At 43.2% G+C, this 19,397-nt stretch overlaps 1 protein-coding gene across 1 annotated transcript in view; it reads left to right on the plus strand.

The window, feature by feature from the left end:
• SKAP1 (src kinase associated phosphoprotein 1) overlaps positions 1 to 481 on the plus strand; it is a 503,203-nt gene extending 502,722 nt beyond the window's left edge. Inside the window, exon 13 of the mRNA XM_030221014.1 lies at positions 193 to 481. The gene's annotated coding sequence lies outside the window, so the exon portion shown is untranslated. The remainder of the gene's footprint in view (positions 1 to 192) is intronic.
• Positions 482 to 19,397: the final 18,916 nt, after the last annotated feature.

Here is a 19,397-nt window from a genome sequence, read left to right on the forward strand (position 1 = left end):
CTCTGCAGTCTCGAGTGCATTTCTGGGTGTCTGCATATCTCTGCAGTCTCAGAGGTCATGGGGCTTACTGCTCTGTACTATCATTTTTTTTATAAGCATTTTGTAAAACGTGGCTTTATTGTAGAGGTTTAACTTTTTAATTGTTCAATAACTCCATAAATATTTATGGACATAATTTTTTTTATATTTCAGAATTCAGGTTATAAGTGTCTGTCCTCAGGTCTCCACATGCCATCAGTAAACTTCAGTGCTTTAAATGAATTCTTCTGGGATGATTCTCAATTCCATGGTATTTTATGGATCCAGCAAATTCACCTGGTTGGAGAGGCACTTTTGAATGTGTAATATCAATTCATCTGACAAGATTTCTATTGAATGTATTTTCCTTATTTTAAAAGCCCTATATATTTCTCCTATATTCCTCTATTTAATCTCATCTTTTTATGTAGAAATTTGGATTCACCCTTACTAAAATAGTTACTTTAAGAGACAATAAAATCTGTTTAGAACTGGGTCTGATTATTTTTTTTCCTTAGGGGTAAAGGGAGCACTCATTGAAGACAAGGCCATAGAAGAAAGCCTAAATGGATTCTTTGCTGTGCTGTTTCTCAAGAGGGTATTGGGGAGATACCTTCACCAGAAGCATTCTATAAGGGTGATGATTCAGAAGAATTGAAACAAATCACGGTGAACTGGAAAGATGTACTAGAACAAACTGACAAACTAAGGGCCCTGTTTACTAAGGCACGTTAGTGTTTAGAGCATCCTAATCACTAGCACGCGCTAAAAACATTAAGTCACCCATATGAAAATATGGGCAACTCTTGCATTTAGCACGTGCTAAAATAAAAAAAAATGCTAGCATGGCTTAGTAAAAATGGTCCTTAAGGGTGCACTAGTGTTTTTAGCATGCTCTAAATATTAGCACGCACTAAACACTAAAAACACCCATAGGAATATATGGGTGTCTCTAGTGTTTAACACGCACTAATTTTAGGCGCATGCTAAAAATGCTAGCGCAGCTTGGTAAACAGGGCCCTAAGAGTAATAAATCAAAGGACCAGATAGCATACATCCTAGAAGTGTAAAAGAATTACAAAATAAAATTGCAGACTAGTAATATTTAATTTTAATTTAAATTGACTATCCAGCTTATTTTTCGAAGGAGATCGTCAGCCATCTTCCGACACAAATCGGGAGATGGCCGGCGATCTCCTGAACCCGGCCTTATCGGTATAATCGAAAGGTGATTTTGACCGGCGCCAGCTGCTTTCCATCGCGGAGCCGGCCAAACTTCAACGGGGTATGTCAGTAGGGTAGCGAAGGCAGGACGGGGGCGTGCTCCCAAGATGGCCGGCTTCGCCCGATAATGGAAAAAAGAAGCCGGCCCTGACTAGCATTTCTCCGGCCTTCACTTGGCCCCTTTTATCCAGGGACCAAGCTTCAAAAAGGGTGCCCCAACTGACCAAATGACCACCGGAGAGAATCAGGGATGACCTCCCCTTACTCCTCCAGTGGTCACCAACCCCCTCCCACCCCCCCCCAAAAAATATATTTTTTAATGCCAGCCTCTATGCCAGCCTCAAATGTTATACCCAGCTCCCTGAACAGCAGTATGCAGGTCCTTGGAGCAGTATTTAGTGGGTGCAGTGCAGTGGCATGCCTAGGGGGGCGGACACCCGGGGTCGGCGCCCCGCCCCCTGGGGTGCACCCCCCCCCCACGGGTGCATGCCGCTGGGGGGGGGGGGGGGTGCCGCAGCGCGCGCCTGCTGCAAGTTTACTAACTTTTCTCATTCGCTGCAGCTCCCTGTGCCCCGGAACAGGAAGTAACCTGTTCCAGGGCAGAGAGAGCTGCAGCGAACGAGAGAAGTTAGCGAACTCTCGCAGCAGGCGAGCGCCGCGGCACCCCCCAGGGGCGTGCACCCGGGGCGGACCGCCCACACCTTGGTACGCCACTGGTGCAGTGCACTTCAGGCAGGTGGACCCAGGCCCATCCCCCCCCCACCTGTTACACTTGTGGTGGTAAATGTTAAGCCCTCCAAAACCCATTGTACCCACATGTAGGTGCCCCCCCTCCATCCCTAAGGGCTATGGTAGTGGTGTACAGTTGTGGGGAGTGGGTTTTGGGGGGGATTTGGGGGGGCTCAGCACCCAAGGTAAGGGAGCTATGCACCTGGGAGCTATTTTTGAGGTCCACTGCAGTGCCCCTTAGGGTGGCCACTTGGTGTCCTGGCATGTCAGGGGGACCAGTGCACTACCAATGCTGGTTCTTCCCACGACCAAATGCCTTGGATTTGGTCGGGTTTGAGATCGCCGGCATTAGTTTCCATTATCGGCAAAAACCAATGCCGGCCATCTCTGACATTTGGCCAGCCCCAACCGTATTATCGAAACGAAAGATGGCCAGCCATCTTTTTTGATAATACGGTTTGGGACTGCTCTTTGCGGCGGCAGCCAAATAGATGGCCGGTCATCTATTTGGCTGGCACCGTTTGATTATGCCACTCTATGGTACCTTAGGATTGGAGGGTAGCTGACACAACACCCATTTTTTTTTTAAAGGTCTCTGATGAGGGAAACTACATACCAGTCAGCCTGACCTCAGCCAGAAATTATTCTGAAGAGCAAAATTACTGGCCATCTATATAGACACAGCGCCAACTTGGATTTAGCAAAGAGAAAGCTTGTCTTACCAACCTGTTAGGTTTTTTGAAAGGATTAAAAAACATCTGAACAAGAGTGAGTCTTTGAATATAGTGTATCTGAATTGGCAGAAAGAAGTGCTTTTTTTTCCTAGAAAAAAAAAAGGGTGCTGATACTCACATACAGGGCCAACTTTAGAGGACAGGGTGACTGTGATTCCGCCCCATGGTAGTCATGCCCCCTGCATAAGCAGAGTGTCATGTTCCCTGACCGTTCAGGATATGGGTATCAGAGGATGGGGTGGCCATCTTGGATTTGGGTATCTTCAGGATAGGGCGGCCATCTTAGAGGTGGGCGTCTTAAGTTGTGGCAGTCATCTTGGAGTTGGGCAGTTTCAGGAAGGAAGGCCATATTTGGGCATAAGGGCGTCTCCGGTGGAGGCAGCCATCTTGTTGACAGCTGCACATGTTTGGGCCTAATACCTGTTCTATTTAAAGCCCGACTACCAGTCCTTCCATGCTTCGGCTTCTACTCAGTTCCTTGGGTAGTTGCAGTGCTTCTAGATACCTTCACGTCTGTTTCTTGGTCTTCACCTCTGCCTGATCCTGGATTTGCTATTGTTTGTTGCCTGGTACTGACCTCTGCCTGTTTATGACTCTTCTATTGCCTGCTGCCTGGTCTTGACCTCTGCCTGATCAGGGATTCGCTATTGTCTGCTGCCTGGTACTGACCTCTGCCCATTCCTGTCTCCTCTGCTGTCTGCTTCTGGTCCTCGTTTCTCCCGTGGCTAGGCCGGGCCCCGTGGACTTTGTTCTTCCTGCTGTTGGCTTCCTACCCCTGGAGAACTGAGGGTGACACAGGGAGAACTCAGGGTTGGCCGACAGCTCAGGGAGGAACCCTCCTCCATCAAGCACAAGGGCTCACGTTCCCTCTCAACGGGCCTGACACAGAGCATATGAAAAGGCGGTACTGCAAATATTACACTAAGTCCCCTACAATGATGGTACAGCCAGAAGGCAATTTTTAAGTGAGCCTACATTTCCTCTTCCCTCCCACTCCTCCCTAAACTCCTCATTGAAATTTAAAAATGAAGGAGTTGATATTCAAAAGGCTTTAATTAGGCAGAAGAGGCTCCTGCCCAACCCCACTGAGCTAGCCATCTGACAGTATTCAGCAGCACTTAAACAGGTAGTGCCACTGATGATTGCCTGTGACTGCCTAGGCACTGTCTGATTACTGTTGGGGTGGTCTGGATTTTGGGTTTAATACTGTATCGAGGAAGCAGATGTATGTTGAGGGACTGTGGAGGAAGCTGTGGATCAATGGGCCGATATTTAGCGGTGATATTTAGTCAGTCTGCTAACCGGTTAAGTACGTGGATAAAGTTAGGATAGAAAAAAAAAAGCTGTCCTAACTTCATCTGCCAAGCTAACTGGGCACCAATCTGAATATTTTCTAGTACCCGGTAAACTTCTAAGTAACCGCATATACTCATATATTCAATGTCAGAGGTCAAGATATGGCCCAGAATCGAATATCTGTCTTAATTCAGCCTGCAGCTAACAGCAGCTTAAAAAGCGCTGACCGCTGTGAACTATGAGATCCTAAATAATATCTTAGCTGGCATGGATCCCCAAGCTCCGCCAGCTAAAGACAGCAGCAGCCTTATGACCCATGTTTAGAAAACTGTGGCAGTCAGTGGCAGCACTTCAAGACGCTGACTCTGGCACCACTGGCATGCTAAGTTCTCACACACGTAAACTGAGCATGCATGAGAATTGAGCATGCCTGAAGTGCAATGCTGGTGTCTGTGGTTTGGAGCACCACCACCGATTGCCATCGTTTTCTGACAGGGATCGATGGGCTACAGATGTCTTCAGCTGGCGGGGCTTGGAGGCCCCACCAGCTACATGAATGGTGTGCCTAGTTGCCAATGTTTTGAAATAGAGGGTGACCAAAACAGGGTTCTCAGTTTCGATCAAAACCAAATTAGCAGCTACGGTTTCAGCAAAAATGAAACAAAAAATGGTGCCTCCCCCACCTGTGCAGAGAGCTGGTCCTCCTGAGCCAAATGCCACCCCCACCCCACCCCCACCATCCCAGCAGAGGGAGGTTCTTCCCAGACAGACTGGTTACTTGCCTCCCCGCCCCCCCACCCCCCCCCCCCGTCGACCACGAACCCTCCACCCTCCCACCATCTGAAGGCCCTCCCTGGGCCTATCTTTAAATGCCCTGGTGGCTTCCAGGCAACAACAATCCCCAGTTGCTCTTTTCCTTGCCAGTTTCTCAGCCACAATGGCTGCCGGGACTTCCCACGGCAGCCTTGCAAGACCCACAGCTTCCTCCACAGTCCCTCAACATACATCAGCTTCCTCGAGACAAACATATGTTCTGCATCTACAAAACCACTTGACCCCTCTCCCAACAACTAATATAGAACAGAGCTAGAACATTTCCCCATAAAACCTGCCATACAAAAAAATATTTGTTTCTAATATAATCTCAGTACTACAAACACAAACCCTATCAACAGGCATACAGTAAAGTAACAAAACTAGACAAATTCACTCAGATCAGGACCTACAGCAAATCTACCATTTCAACATAGCTTCCAAAACTCAAATAAGAAGAATCCTATCTAGGCAGCACAGAACATCAGTACACGAGGGAAAACTGTCAAGCTTTCTACAGATACTTATGTAAAAACACACTAACAATGTATTGCCTCGGTCACTCACACAAAATACAGACCCTCACCAAATACAGAGTTAAGGGGCCCTTTTACTAACTGGTGGTAGGGCTACTGCCAGTGTAGCTCGCTGTAAATCAGTTTTGGGTTTGCAGCATGCCATTTCTGGTGCTACAAAATAGGTTTTGTTTTCTAGCGCCAGTGGGCAAGGAGTAGATGTGCCCGAATACTGCTGAGTTACTGCTAGAGCCCTCACCACCACCACCTAAATAGGTGACAGTAAGGGCTCTGGCAATAAATAGCCGTGCACCAATCTTCTGAGTAGCGCATGGACATTACTGCCTCTTTTGAAAAACAACCCTTTTACCCGCTGCAGTAAAAAGGTGGCCTCTGTCTGCAGCAATCCCAGGCATCAATGCCACCGTGGGCCACCTTTTACCACCACTTGGCATAAGGGCCCCTAAGCGACCATAAACTAAATAGAAACATGTAGCTGCAGTGATTGGGGTTCATTGGATGCGATGCAATTTTGTTTCCCTTACCTTCGTCGTCTACTCTGCCCCTCTTCTTTTCTTTTTCTCTTTCTTGTCTATTGTAGTTCTTTTCCTTTTTACAGTGTTTTGGTTTGTAAACCACTTTTCTTGTTTTTATTGAAAGACAAAAAATTAAACTGAAACCCCAAGAAGCCAGAGTCTTGTATGCAGTATAACATCAGAAAGAAACTAAAATATTTCCACTTTTACTGTAAAAAAAAAAAAAAAATGAAAATAGCAGATGTCAGGGCTGACTTTTTTTTTTGTTGGGGTGGGGGATTGCAACAAGGGCAATTGCTCTGGGACCCCAGGCCAGGGAGGACCATAAGCCTCTGCCTGAAACTGAAGAAGTCATAATGGGCTTTGGGGTCCCTTCCCAAATTTCTGCCCTGGCCATGTTCTATATAGTCCAAAATACTACCATATTCCAATCACTAAATAGAAAATAAAATTAACATTTCTACCTTTAATGTCTGGTCATTTTCTCAGCCTTGAGTTTCTCCGTTCCCCTGTCTTCTCTTAACTGTCTTTCCAATGTCTGCTGTCTGTGTATTAATTTATTTATTTCACCATTCTTGATATACCACAAGGGGGCTGGTGAAGGCAGCTATGCAGTTCACATTTCTTCTCTCTCAGTATTCACCATCCATCTCCTCTCTGTGTCCCTGTCCATATCCTCCCCGTATCCATCATATCCCCTCTGTGTTCCTGTCCTTATCCTCACCTAGGTCCAGAATCTTTCCCATTCCATCTCTCATGCCCTTTCTGTGTCATATTCATCCCTATGTTCAGAACCTTCTCCCAGTCTGTTATTGAGATGAACATGGGGGAAGCCACTGCTTGACCCAGGATTGATAGCATGAAATGTTACTACTAATTGGGTTTCTGCCAGGTACTTGTGACCTGGATTGCCCATTGCTGGAAGCAGGATACTGGGCTAGATGGACCATTGGGCTGACTCAGTATGGTTATTCTTATGTTCTTATGTTAATCCTTCCCTCATGACCAGCATCCCCACTCTGTGTCCTGTATCTCCCTCCATTCCTTTTCTCATGCCTAACATCCCTTCTCTGTGTCCTGTCCGTCCCTGCATCCAGAATCTCCCCCCATTCCTTCTCTCATGTCCAGCATCCTATCTATATATCCTTTTTCTCCCCACCCACCCAATACAGCATCTCCTCTTTTCCCTCTCCTCCTCTGTATCCTTATGCCCCAGCTCCTTCTCTCCCCTCCCCTGGTGTTGTAGCATCTTTCCTCTGGGTCCTTATTTCTCACATACACCTTTCATTTCTCTTCCAAATCTCCCTGTCCCTTGCAGCAGCTCTCTTCCCTGTGACCCCACCAGTCCCTCAACCAGACAAATGTACCCAGCCAGGACGCATTTCATTCTCAAGGCCTTCAAAGACCCTACCAGAAAACCATAGAGCTCTCTCATTGTAGATTTAAACGTGTTGATGCCCAAGGCTTACAGATTGAGGACGGACATCTTTCTCCCAGCTTTGATGGTCATATACGGTGAAAAAAACAGTGAGTGCCTTTAAAAAGAAGTGATGAACCACTGCTTTTTCCACACATGCTAATTGTGTGCTCACAGCAACAACATGTCAAGCCGCCTGAAGAGGAACTTAGAGCTTTAAAAACTTTTAGTTCAGGCCTCACCCTAGCAGAGAAAGGCCATCCTCAGCATTGCTTCAAGCAACTTCATAGCAGCTACAGCAGAGAGAGCCCTAAATATTTTGAAAGGGAACATACCATTATCATAGCTTCAGATCAGCATCCTGAAAGACAAAAGCATGCAATAAAGAATCTCAGGGACAAAAGGGTACCTCAAAGAGGAAGCTAGTGACGCAGTATGGGGGTTTTATTGGGCCCTTTCTGAGTTTTGCCTTGCTGCTGATTTACAAGTAATACAGTACCACTGAAAAAATTTACTTGATCCCTAGCCGTCAGCTCAATCATTTAAGAGGTCCTCTAGGGCCACATCAATATATTACAACAGATACCATTCAAAAGCTCAATGAAGAAATGAGTGGTATTCTTCAAAGTTCTGGACGAACCGACTCTGAAAAGGCCAAACATTATTCAGTCATGTTACAGTGCTACCTTTCGTTTGCCAGACAGAAAGAAAGGGAAAGAGAAAAAATAAACCTGTATTACCCAAACAAGGTCATAAGCAGATGGGAAGTGTTAAAAGGAATTGGTGTGTGTTATAGGAAAAAAGCATAAGTGTTGCTTGATAAGCTATCCAGGCACAAGGATGTGGTGACCTGGGATGCCGACGGGACTTTTGTATACAAGGGGTACCCCACTAGCGGGTCTAATTTGCTCAACCCTGGTTCACAGGACTATGCAGACACATGCTTTTTCCCAACAAAGGAAAACCAAAGGTTGGGAAGAGTTCATAGGATCTTTGGCCAAACTCAATATACCCTCCACAGTAGTCGACAATACGGCCAAAAGGTATCTGCTTGAACGTCTTAAAGAAAATCCCATGGAGGTCTCTGCAAAATTCACTACCCCTGTGAAAACCGAAGAAACTTCCCTTTAAAAAGAGAAACCTTTGAAAAACATTACCTTCCCCTATAAGAGGCAATCTGCATTGAACAGATGACAATAACTATGTAATATGTACAGTTTCAATAAAATACTTTGTACAGAGACACCAGACCCGTGATTCCTTTTCAGAGTTTTATTTAGATGCTGTATGGCAATCTTTGTAGGAAACACATCTCTGTAGGTTACAAAACAGACCTCAAAAAGATCTACACATACGACACTTTTTTGTTTGTTATTTTTCACACACTATAAAATCATTTTTCAGAGGGTCCACCGAATATAATTGCAAAATATTTTCAAAAAACAAGTCTTTATAGTGATGGTGTAAGAAAAACATGCAGAGGTAACCACAGGAAGTCATTGTAACCATCTGTTGCGGTATACAATAGTTTCACAGTGCTTCTGTAAAAAGTCCATAATACTGCTAGGAAAAGAAAAAATAAACTATCCAGGGGGATGTCTGTAAGAATCAAAAAAACTCGCTAACACTATTCTGACTCAGATGGCTAATCAGTGCTCGCCAGGTAGGTCGTGCAGGTGGGTATTTACCACTAAAGCCAACGGTCTCTGCGGCACACGTACCCAGTAACCAATTGCTGGTTAAAAACATCTAAAACCAATTCTGTGGCATACAGGCCCTCCTCCAACAAACAATAGATCTGTAAGGTGTTGATTGTTACATGTAGTCAAACAGGATGTTCCTTCACTGGTTGATTTCTGTTATGTAGTCAAATATCCTGTAGATCTGTTTACGGTAAGGGGCAAAGCATTCACAAAGTGTATTTCTGTGTGCAGAGTACCGGTTTTGATCAAGGAGTAGTGATCTATGCATTCCTAATAAAGTAACAGATCAAAAGCCAGCAACAGTGTAATCTGCAAAACTCCGTACAGTTGACCATCAACGTGCTTTCATGTTTACCAGTCACTTGTACCAGCTGCATGTATTATCTTATGCAGTGACTGTGTCCAAAGACCAGTTGAAGAGGTTTTCCCAGTACTTGTTCACCATCCACATACAGAGTGGCAAAGTTGATATTGTAGGACCCGCTGAAAACATCGTTGTCCACACACCCCAAGATGATGAGTTTGGGCAGCTGTCCCAGAAAGTTTTTTTTTCTGGTTGATAACGCGAGCTCTGGTGGGTATGCTAAACACCTTCAGCCCCATGTGATCCATGGCATACTTGGCGTTGGCCTTCAACAGCACTTCAGCATGACCCAGCCTTACCTCCAGTGACACTTTTACTCTCTTTATGAACAACGAGGTGGACAGGATCTGTTGTTTTCGTTGGAATCCCCACTCATTAAACAGAAGGCATCTTTACATCTTGTCAGCTTTATCTTAACATCTACCCCATTGATCAGAAGTTTTTCTTGGAAAAACAGATCAGTGTAAATGATCCAATAATTTTACCTTCTGGCTAGTGGCTGTAAAGTGTGTCCTTTCGTTGAAACCAGCATTGTGACCGCCAGGGTCTGTCAACTCGTGGCTCCTGGAAGAGTCTTTATAAAACAGACCGCTTGTAAACTGCATTTTGAGGGGGTCCTTCGAAGTAATTGAGAATCAGTTCTATGAGGGCTCTATAAGGGTAGCAGTTGTTGCTCTGACTGATGGGTCTGTCTCCAATCAAGATGTCCAGCTGGTTGATGAGGGAGGCTATTGGATAATTTACTAGTACCACTTTGGCCGCCCCTGCAATGTTCAAATCCAAATAATCTTTCCCATGATTGGCTATGTAAAAGTCAAGCAGAATAGTTTCCAATAAGGCCGAGAAAAGCAGTACTTCCACATAAATGCTTTTTTTTTCGATATTGGTTAGTGTGGGTAACAATTGAAAAAGGTCCAATTCTGATTTAATGTATTCTTCTGAACCAACATGTACAAAGCCATGATTTTTTTTCTCAAAATATATCTTCCAGCTCCATAGCTTTGGCTCTCTTCTTAGCCTTGTGCTTTGGCTTCTGAGATGCTACACAGTTGGGTTTCTTTCTTTTAAGGGGTTCAACTGGTCCTTCTAAAAGTGTCTGCCCGCTTTTTTTAGGGCTTTTCGCACAACCACTAGTCCCAAGCAGGTCTGCTCTGCATTGTTATTCATGTTATTCAGAACGGCTGTGGTGACGTGACCCATCGCATCTTTGGCTATGTTTTAAGCCGTTCTTTTCAACATGCAGTTTAACAATCTCAATGCTCCTCCGCAGCAGTAGCGATTTTCTAAAGAGACTACAAAAGGGAAAGGGAAATGACATGATATACTGCCTTTCTGTGGTTTTTGCAACTACATTCAAAGCGGTTTACATAGTATATACGGGTACTTATTTGTACCTGGGGCAATGAAGGGTTAAGTGTCTTGCCCAGAGTCACAAGGCGTTGCAGTGGGAATTGAACCCAGTTCCCCAGAAGCAAAGTCTCCTGCATTAACCACTAGGCTACTCCTCCACAATACCAGTCCCTGATCTGTACAGAACAGGTAATCTGTAAAAGCCCGGGAGCCCGTGACTGACCTGGGCCATGTAATAATCTCTGTATGCTGCCAGGTCACCAAACTTTTATTCTCTACCATGTTAAAATATGATCACTTTCCAGGGTCGCAAGTGAAACTTAAGGATCACCTTCCCTTAGTGAAATGAGACGTGTCTGTTCTGGTTTCAAAGGTGATGGTATCGATGTGGTGCTTGTTCACTGGGACATAATGGAGTTTATTATATGTGAAGGTGACAAACTCATTACGTTCCCCTTTAACTGTTACAGAGTGCAGCAGCAATTCAAAATGATCTGCTACTAACTGATGCGCCACAATGTCTGTGTAAAGATATAAGTTGTTAAAGCCACTTGTGATGTCAGCGGGCAAGCTTGCATAACTAGTAAAACCATTAGGTTCTAACCCCAAAATGATCACTAATTCATCATAGGCTGGAATGAGTGCCGGTGAGCCCATATTTCTCATTATGATTCTACGTCTGATGGGGTCATAAGAGATTTGTAAGGGCTGCTTATCAAAGTGAGTAGTGATGTCCTTGTTCATACTTGCCATTAAAGCTTACACAGTTGGGTAGTAGCCTCTCCTTATTACAAATTTGTCATATGGTAAGCCGTACACTATCAAGATGTAATGGTCTATTGTAACGTTGCCCCATGTGTGTGGGTATTGTATTTTCACGAGCCTTGTAGCTCCAGAGGTCTTGCTAATCATACTGTAAAATTAGAACTGGTGTTTTGCTGAAATATTTCCGCAGAAGTGTTGCTAGGTACTGTGATGTACAACCCCTCATCGTCCATGTTGGTTGGCCAACACCCAACTGTTACATTTCTCAGGCCAGCCTCTCCATTTCACTAGACACGTTTTGCTCTGGCACCTTCCTTTTACTTCTAAAACATTTTCAATACAGTACACCCTGTCAGGATTGATTTTTAATAATTCTTCAGGATAAAAAGAATCTTCCATGGTTTCCCTATCATAATCCTGTATATTGTAAACAGGCTTCTGCCTCCTGTTTAATACAACTGTTATTATAAATATCTCATTGGTCCACATCTGTTTGTACCCCTTTTGAAAAGCACCTTTTGTGATCAGCAGTCTCACATGGTCACCTTTTGCAAAATGTTTCACAGCCATTTCTAATTTTGCATTCTCTCTATAGCTTGTTTTCCAGACCTGCAGAGAATTTATAGGCACCACATTGATAGGTCTGCCCAATATGGTTCTATGAAAACTCTGATTATATCTACATAACATGGTCTACAATAGAACTACACAGCAAAAAGTCTTGTGTGACATGAAGTACCATCACATTTTAGACTTTAGGGTGAGGTTAAACCTCTCTACTTTGACCGCTTACATCATTGTTAGTCAGAAAATGGCAGATTCCTTTTATTTCAGTAACATCTGCAGAGGTTTATTTTAAAACTCTTTACCCTTGTCCATCCATATTTTTTAAGGCGTGCAGCCTAAGCTAAATAATTTTTCAAGGACATTGGTGACTTCACGACCGGTTTTTATTTTTAGACTCATGGCCCAAGTGTATTCCGATAAGAAGTTGGTAATTATCAGTATGTATCTATAGTCATAGTTTAAGAAGAAAAGCACTGACAGATCTACCAAGTCCACTTGCCACTGAGTGTCCATCACTGAGACTATGGTTATGTTTCTTTGAAAACAAATGCAAGAAGGTCGATGTAAGGTATAAACGTTTGCCCCCTGAGCTATTCTTTTTTTTATATATTTTATTTATCATTTTTATACATAGTAAACAAGTATAAACTTGTAAAGAAAAATCCACTATTACAATTAAATCTAAAGATATTATTCATAACACAAATTAAATATTATAGCTTCATTTAAAGTCCACAACAGGAGTCCAAGATTCCTAAATAGGAGAAAACAGGTAATAAACTTTATAAATCAAATTTTGAGATACAGACGAGTTTCTATTCAACTTTACTTAACTAGGAGCTCTCTTAGATGTTAAAAAAGATGACAATTGGTCAGGATCAAAATAAACATATTTCACAGCTTGATAGGAGATTAAACATTTACAAGGATATTTATTATTCTTCTACCTGCTTTCTTTTGAGAGCCTCATTATATTTTCTAGAGGCATTGAACAGAGACATGATGCCTTCTAAACTCCCTATCACCTCTGGATTTAAGTAAATTCTGCTTAGTTTTTTTTTGTACATAGGTTGATCCGCACTTCAGCACTAGCACAGCATCGTAAAAAGAGGGCACTTTATTTAAAGAAGTCCTCAGTGTGGGGGGGGGGGGGGGGACCAGAGGGAAAGAGGCGGCTGGGATAGCTGGGCGCTGCATCTATCTATCTACACGAACTTTGGGCTTTGACAGTTTTTTTTTTTTTGAGTCAGCATGTAAAGTGTGAGATGTATTCCTAGTCCAAACATGTCTGGAACCAGGACTCGCACATTTCAAAGCTGTCATACATTTCTTTCACATGATCTACTTCCTTTTACAATACAGTACACATTGCTGTGTGAGCAGGGCTTGCTTGCTCATATTGATAGGAAGGGTCTGCATTTGATTAAACAAAAGCCTTTTTATTTATTAACTTACTTAACTTTTAGAGTTCTACTAAGAGTGACTTCTGCAAAACCTAAAAGGAGTGTAGCATGCATGGCTCTGGGTTTTCTCTCTATCTTAAAAACTATAACCACACAGCTCTGCTTTTTCTGAATTGCCCACTAAAAGGGGGGGGAAGGAGAGGGAATCTGTGAGAGGTTGGTAAAATGATAAGCAGACTGGCTATGCACACACTGCTGTGTAAGGCTCTGATCTCTAAAAACAGCTTTTTAAATTTCTTTTGGCCTTGCTGCAGAAAGGGGGAGTGGGGATAGGGAGGGGGGTCACATGTCAGTCTGTTTGACCTTACAGAGACAAGAATAGACTGACACAATTTAAAACCAGCATTATTTGAGAAGAGGGAGAGGCGAGTTAAAAGCAGACAATCTACTGGTCTCTGTGTACGAGAGCTTGCTGACGCTGCACAGGGAGAGGAGATGGCAAACAATTGTACAACCAGTAGGTTTGTTCTAGAGGAAGGGAGGGTGTGGGCTATCCTTCACATGCCGTGAAATTCTCAAAGCACTGCTGTAAAAAGCCTTTTAAGATGGTCACACAAACTTCTTGCTGGCATAAGTATGGCTGTTCTGCTTCGTCTCGCAAGGAAAGAATGTCCCTTTTGCTCCTGACAGAAAAGCAGACAGACGATCACAAACCAAAAAATAAAATAAAACAGTGCCATGTATTTGAAAAAGTACATTTACAAAATGGTTCAAAGTTTGGGAAAAATAAACTAGGGCCTGGGCAGAGTTATATTTCTTCCCATATCACATCACTGAAAGGGGTGGGGCTATGATATCACAATCTGGTCATCAAAAGGGGTGGGGAGGGAGTGGGCATGACTTGGGCAGATCCTTGATTCTGATTGGCTGAGAACCCAGAGGTGGGCATGGTACCTGTCATAATCAATTAGCTTGACAAATGGTGTATGTAAGTTATACTACTTGCACCTTATTGAATTTCTTTACTTATATACATTATATTCTGTGATCTGCCTTAGCCTTAAGGTGGACTATACAGTATATAAATCTTGAACTAAATATAATACTTTGCACAGTACAGGGGGATATGCATCTCTGTTCCTCTAGTATTGCACTACATACAAGGTCTGGCTTCTTTGAGTTTCAGTTTAATTTCTCTCTACATATCTCTATGTCTAGTTTGTGGTCATTTCTTCTGTATTTGGTATCTGTCTGTGTAACTGAGGCCAAATATTTTCTTAATATGAATTTTCTATGTTGCAATCTGTAGTAATTTGGTTTATTCAGTTTTCTCAACAGATGTATTGATGTTCTAGGACGCACAGTAATAATTTGGGCACTCCTTTTCACAGGTAGGGTCCATGTTTTGGAAATTAATGCCAACATTATAGATGTGCTCTAGGTCTTGAATGACTTTCTTGTAGAGTTTTATGGTACTTCACAATATGCCTTTATGTTGCTTTTAGTAAGATTATACTAGAATCAAAGATTTTTTTTCGTATGGTGAGCTTAATAGAAAAATGTCCTAGCTTTACTCTGCACCCATTATTGGAGGAGGGCTGGGGGGTTCTGTGGCTGTAGAATTTATTTGGCTTTAATACCATATGGGTGGAACATATGAGTGTAACCTCTTGTACATCCCTCACCGCCTCCAGCTCTCACTTAAGCCTGCACACTGCCCTCACTGCAATTTATTTGCTGGGGGTGGGGCATGGGCACAGTAGGAGGCAGGTTATTCTCATTCAAAAAGATGGCAACCCTACTCTCACCCTCCCCAGTCTTCTTTTCAATTCTCACCACTAATTTTCCATTTCCCCCTCACCTTCTGCTTTTTGTTTTATTTCATCCTCCTCTACCCCCCCCCCCCCCCTACCTTCCCCTATTTCTTAGTCCCAAAACTCTCATCTACCAGCCCCATCTTCTTCTCTAACATTCAATCTTTCCCTGACCTCCAAACCATTCTTCAGTCTCTTATGCCCACTTCACTTCTTATTACCTTCCTTTCACCCCCCCCCCCCCCCCCCCCCCACCCTTCAGCGATCCTTCTCTTTTCATACCTCTTACCCTTTCTCTAGTCCTCTAGGTCAGTGGTTCTCAAACCTGTCTTGGAGGACCCCAGCCAGTTGAGTCTTCAGGATATCCCTAATGAATATGCATGAAACAGATTTGCATATACTGGAGATAGCCTGAAACCCCAACTTGTTGGTAGTCCCTGACAGGTTTGAGAACCAGTGCTAGGTTTCAACCCCTTCATCCCCATTTTCTTATCTCTGTCTCATACCTCACTCAGACCTACTGATTGTTTGGTATTATACCCTCCAAATTCCCAGTCTTTTGAATCCACACTGTCTCCCATCCCCAATTCTTTGCTATGCCTCCCACTCTCTAGCTGTTCCTACTCTTCCACAAGCCCAATGTCTTCTTTATGCTTTCCCCCTTAAATCTCTACATGCCCATCCCTCCATTGCTTTCCTCCACAGTCCTTATGCCTAGACTCGCTGTAGTCCTGTCTCCCGCAGTCCTATTCATTCTCAGCTCTCCTACCCACGTCATTTTTCTCTTTTCACCCTAGCCCCAATAACCAGCTGCAACTGCTTCAAATTTCAGATTGGTACAACAGTACCGTATCTACAATCAAAACAGTTACTGATTGAACCACAGGCTCTGGATTGTTTATTTATTAGGTCTGCCTCTTCTGTTTGGGCAGCAGCGGCATGGGCTTTCTACTAACCTGGAAAGAACTGTTGTTCTACCATGTGAATGTCTGAACTGCTTGTACTATCTTTGGGTAAGATGCTTTTGCTAATAAACAGCTATATCACGTCAATGAATTAAGTTTAATCTCCAGTGCGACTCCTATAAATTTGCTTACCCAGCCTCCTTGACTGTCTCCACTCTTTTCTGGACTGCGATATCTGTGGAGACTGGTTCTTCTTCTTGCTTCTTTGTGTCATGACTCAGGAATCAAAAATAACCCATCAGCAAGCGTGGAGGCTCCTAATTAGTAGAAAAGCAGCACTCACATTGACCAGTTTTCTTCCTGTGGGCCTCTCTTTCTCTGTAAATCAGCCAGACGGGCCAAAAAAGATGGCAACCTTAAAATTCTAGCTCCATGGCGGAGTCCAAGATGGCCACTGACTGAGTCAGACGTGTTTTTTGAGCTCCTGTGGTTTTTGTTATAAACTATACTATTTCCTGAGAATGCCGAAGAGACGGGGCAGAGCTGCTGCTGCTACTGCATCCAGCAGCAAAGACCTTTAGTCTCCTCAAGCTTGAGTCTTACCTTCAGTGAGCTCAAGTTTCGGCGGTTACGTCGGTGAGCAGTTCGCTGGTTCAGCCCGGGACAGGAGACCTAGGGCTGCACCCTGAACTGGAAGTTTCCTTGAGCCCCGACAGAAGGGCCCCTCCTCCACAGCCTGTGGGAAGCAGCTCTCCGTTGGCAGCGTCCGCAGCCCTGAATACCGAAGTGCTTCAGGGCGGGCCTGGACAGGAAGCAGTTGCAGCCTTAATGGAGAAGACAGGAGTTTTTTCAACTAGCTCCCTGACGCCCCACACGCAGGAGGAGACAAGAGAGACGTCGGGAGGTGAGAGACATGTTTCACATGAAGTTGTGATGTTAGACGGGAAACTAAAAGAAATAGAAAATGAGGTGAAAGCTGTTAAAGTAGATATGGTGAAACAGGAAAAAACCTCCTCAGAGTCACAAACTTTGCAAACAACAATGCTTAAAGATTTGATTAATTTGAGGAGAAAATCAGAAATGTTGGAGAACACCTCGAGAAGTAATAATCTTCGTTTTATTAATTTCCCGCGACAACCTTTAATTTCACCTAGAGAAATGTTGAAAAATTACTTTAAAGAAGTATTACAAATAGAAGATAAAGATATACCACCCTTTGCACAGGTCTTTTATATTCCTGTGAGGGTTTTGGATAATCAACAAAGGAATAATATTCAAAATGATCAACCACTTGATGTTTCAGCTTTGCTTGAAATGTCAGATACAGAGCAAATAACAGCTACTACTTTGTTGGCTACAGTAGCGTTACCGTCTGACAAGATCTGGATTTTAAAAAAGTTTTTTTCAGAAGGAAGTTTGCAAACTCGTGTTTTTCCAGACCTAGCGAGGGAAACGCAAAGGCGACGACAAAAATTTTTGCAAATGAAGCAGGAGGTACTCCAAATGGGAGCAACATTTTATCTTAAATACCCATGTAAATGTTTGATTTCCTACCAGTCAGTGAAATATGTATATTTTGATCCTGACCAATTGTCCTCCTTTATAACAGCTAGAAGAGCTCCTATTTAAGAAAAAAACGAATAGAAACTTGTCTGTAACGCAATTTGATGTACAGATTATTTCCTATTTTCTTATCTCTAATATAGGACTATTGGACTCTTGTAGTGGACTTATATGAAACTATAGAATTGTTTAATTTCTGTATGGATAATATCTTAAGAACTAATTGCAATAGTGGAATTTTTCTTTTGCAAGTGATATGCTTGTATAAAATGTATAATAATAATAAAGAGATTTAAATCAAAATTCTAGCTCCATGGCTTTATGGTAGGGGCTTGTGCTCTATCATATTGTCTCTTAGCCATCTCTTCTCCTCCAGGCTGAACAGCCCAAACCTCAGCGTAAGAAATAACAGAATGCAACAGGGCCAGGAATATCCTCTGTTTCTGGAGTCTGGGAATGCTAAATCTGCCAAAAGTGAACCCGCCATCCCATCTTCAATCCCTATAATTCCATCTCGACCCAAAGCTGGGCACCATCATTACAGAAGCAGAAGCTGCTTCCCATCCTTGGTGATGCAGGGCAGGGAATGTATGCTCGGGCTGTAGGATTGAGATGTTCCACAGTAGAGGCAGTGCATGCAAATCTCTCTCATGAATATTCATTGTGGGTATCCTAAAACCTGACTGGCTGGGGTGTCTCCAGGACAAGGTTTGGGAACCACTGCCCAACCAACATTCCCACTGTAAGGGGTGGGTTATAAGAAGAGAGAGATAGGAAAGAGGAGTGAAAGAGGAATGGGAAAGAGAGACCAGAATATATTGCAGGGATTGAGTTGATGGGATTATGCCCTACCCAACTTTCCCACTCTCCCAGGGCCTAACACTGGAGAAAGCAGGGGATAAGGTTATCTTCTTCATCCCTGAGAGCCTAACCCCTATCTCCCTCCTTCCATAAACACACAAAATGATTAAGGAGGCCAAATATTGTCACTATCATTCAGCAAAGTCTGCTTTATGGGGATTCCAGCCCTATCCATGATTCCAAATGCCCTATGTGGGCTTTCATATGAAAAAGGCTGGGGCTCCCTCTTGTCTATTCCATTTCCTCAAGATTTTATAAACTTTTATAACACTTGTGTACCTTTTTTCTAAATTGTAATTAGAAGTCTTTATTAAGGTATAGAAAATAAACATAGTGCAAAAATAAGCACCATAAACAGCAACACACAAAGTTATCTCACATCAGACTTCTCAATTTTTTACAACTTTTTCTCCCCAAAACAAAATCCCAATTTAATAAAGGAGGAGAAAGACCACAAAATGGTTTATGCCAACTGCCAAGCCAAAAAGAGGAAAAAAAAAGAAAACCCTCTATCACCTAAGAATGCTCAAATTGCATACCTTGCCCCAGATGCTCCGCTACTTACCAACAGCTTTACATTTTTCACCTGTTAATTTTCCCATTCATTCTCTCTCTCTATCTCTCTTACAACTTAAGCCTCCAAAATAAAAAGAGATTAGACTCCCTAGGTTGGCTGCATGTAGCCAATGACATACCAAAGTAATCTGATCCTTGGCATAGGCCCAGAATGGTCCTATTAAGCAGAAAGATTCCAGAATTCTATGGAGTTTTCAGTCCTGTAATCCAAAGAATCTGAAAGTATATACTTTCCAGAAGGCTC

This window comes from Microcaecilia unicolor, chromosome 12 (genome assembly GCF_901765095.1).
Source record: "Microcaecilia unicolor chromosome 12, aMicUni1.1, whole genome shotgun sequence".
NCBI lineage: Eukaryota > Metazoa > Chordata > Amphibia > Gymnophiona > Siphonopidae > Microcaecilia > Microcaecilia unicolor.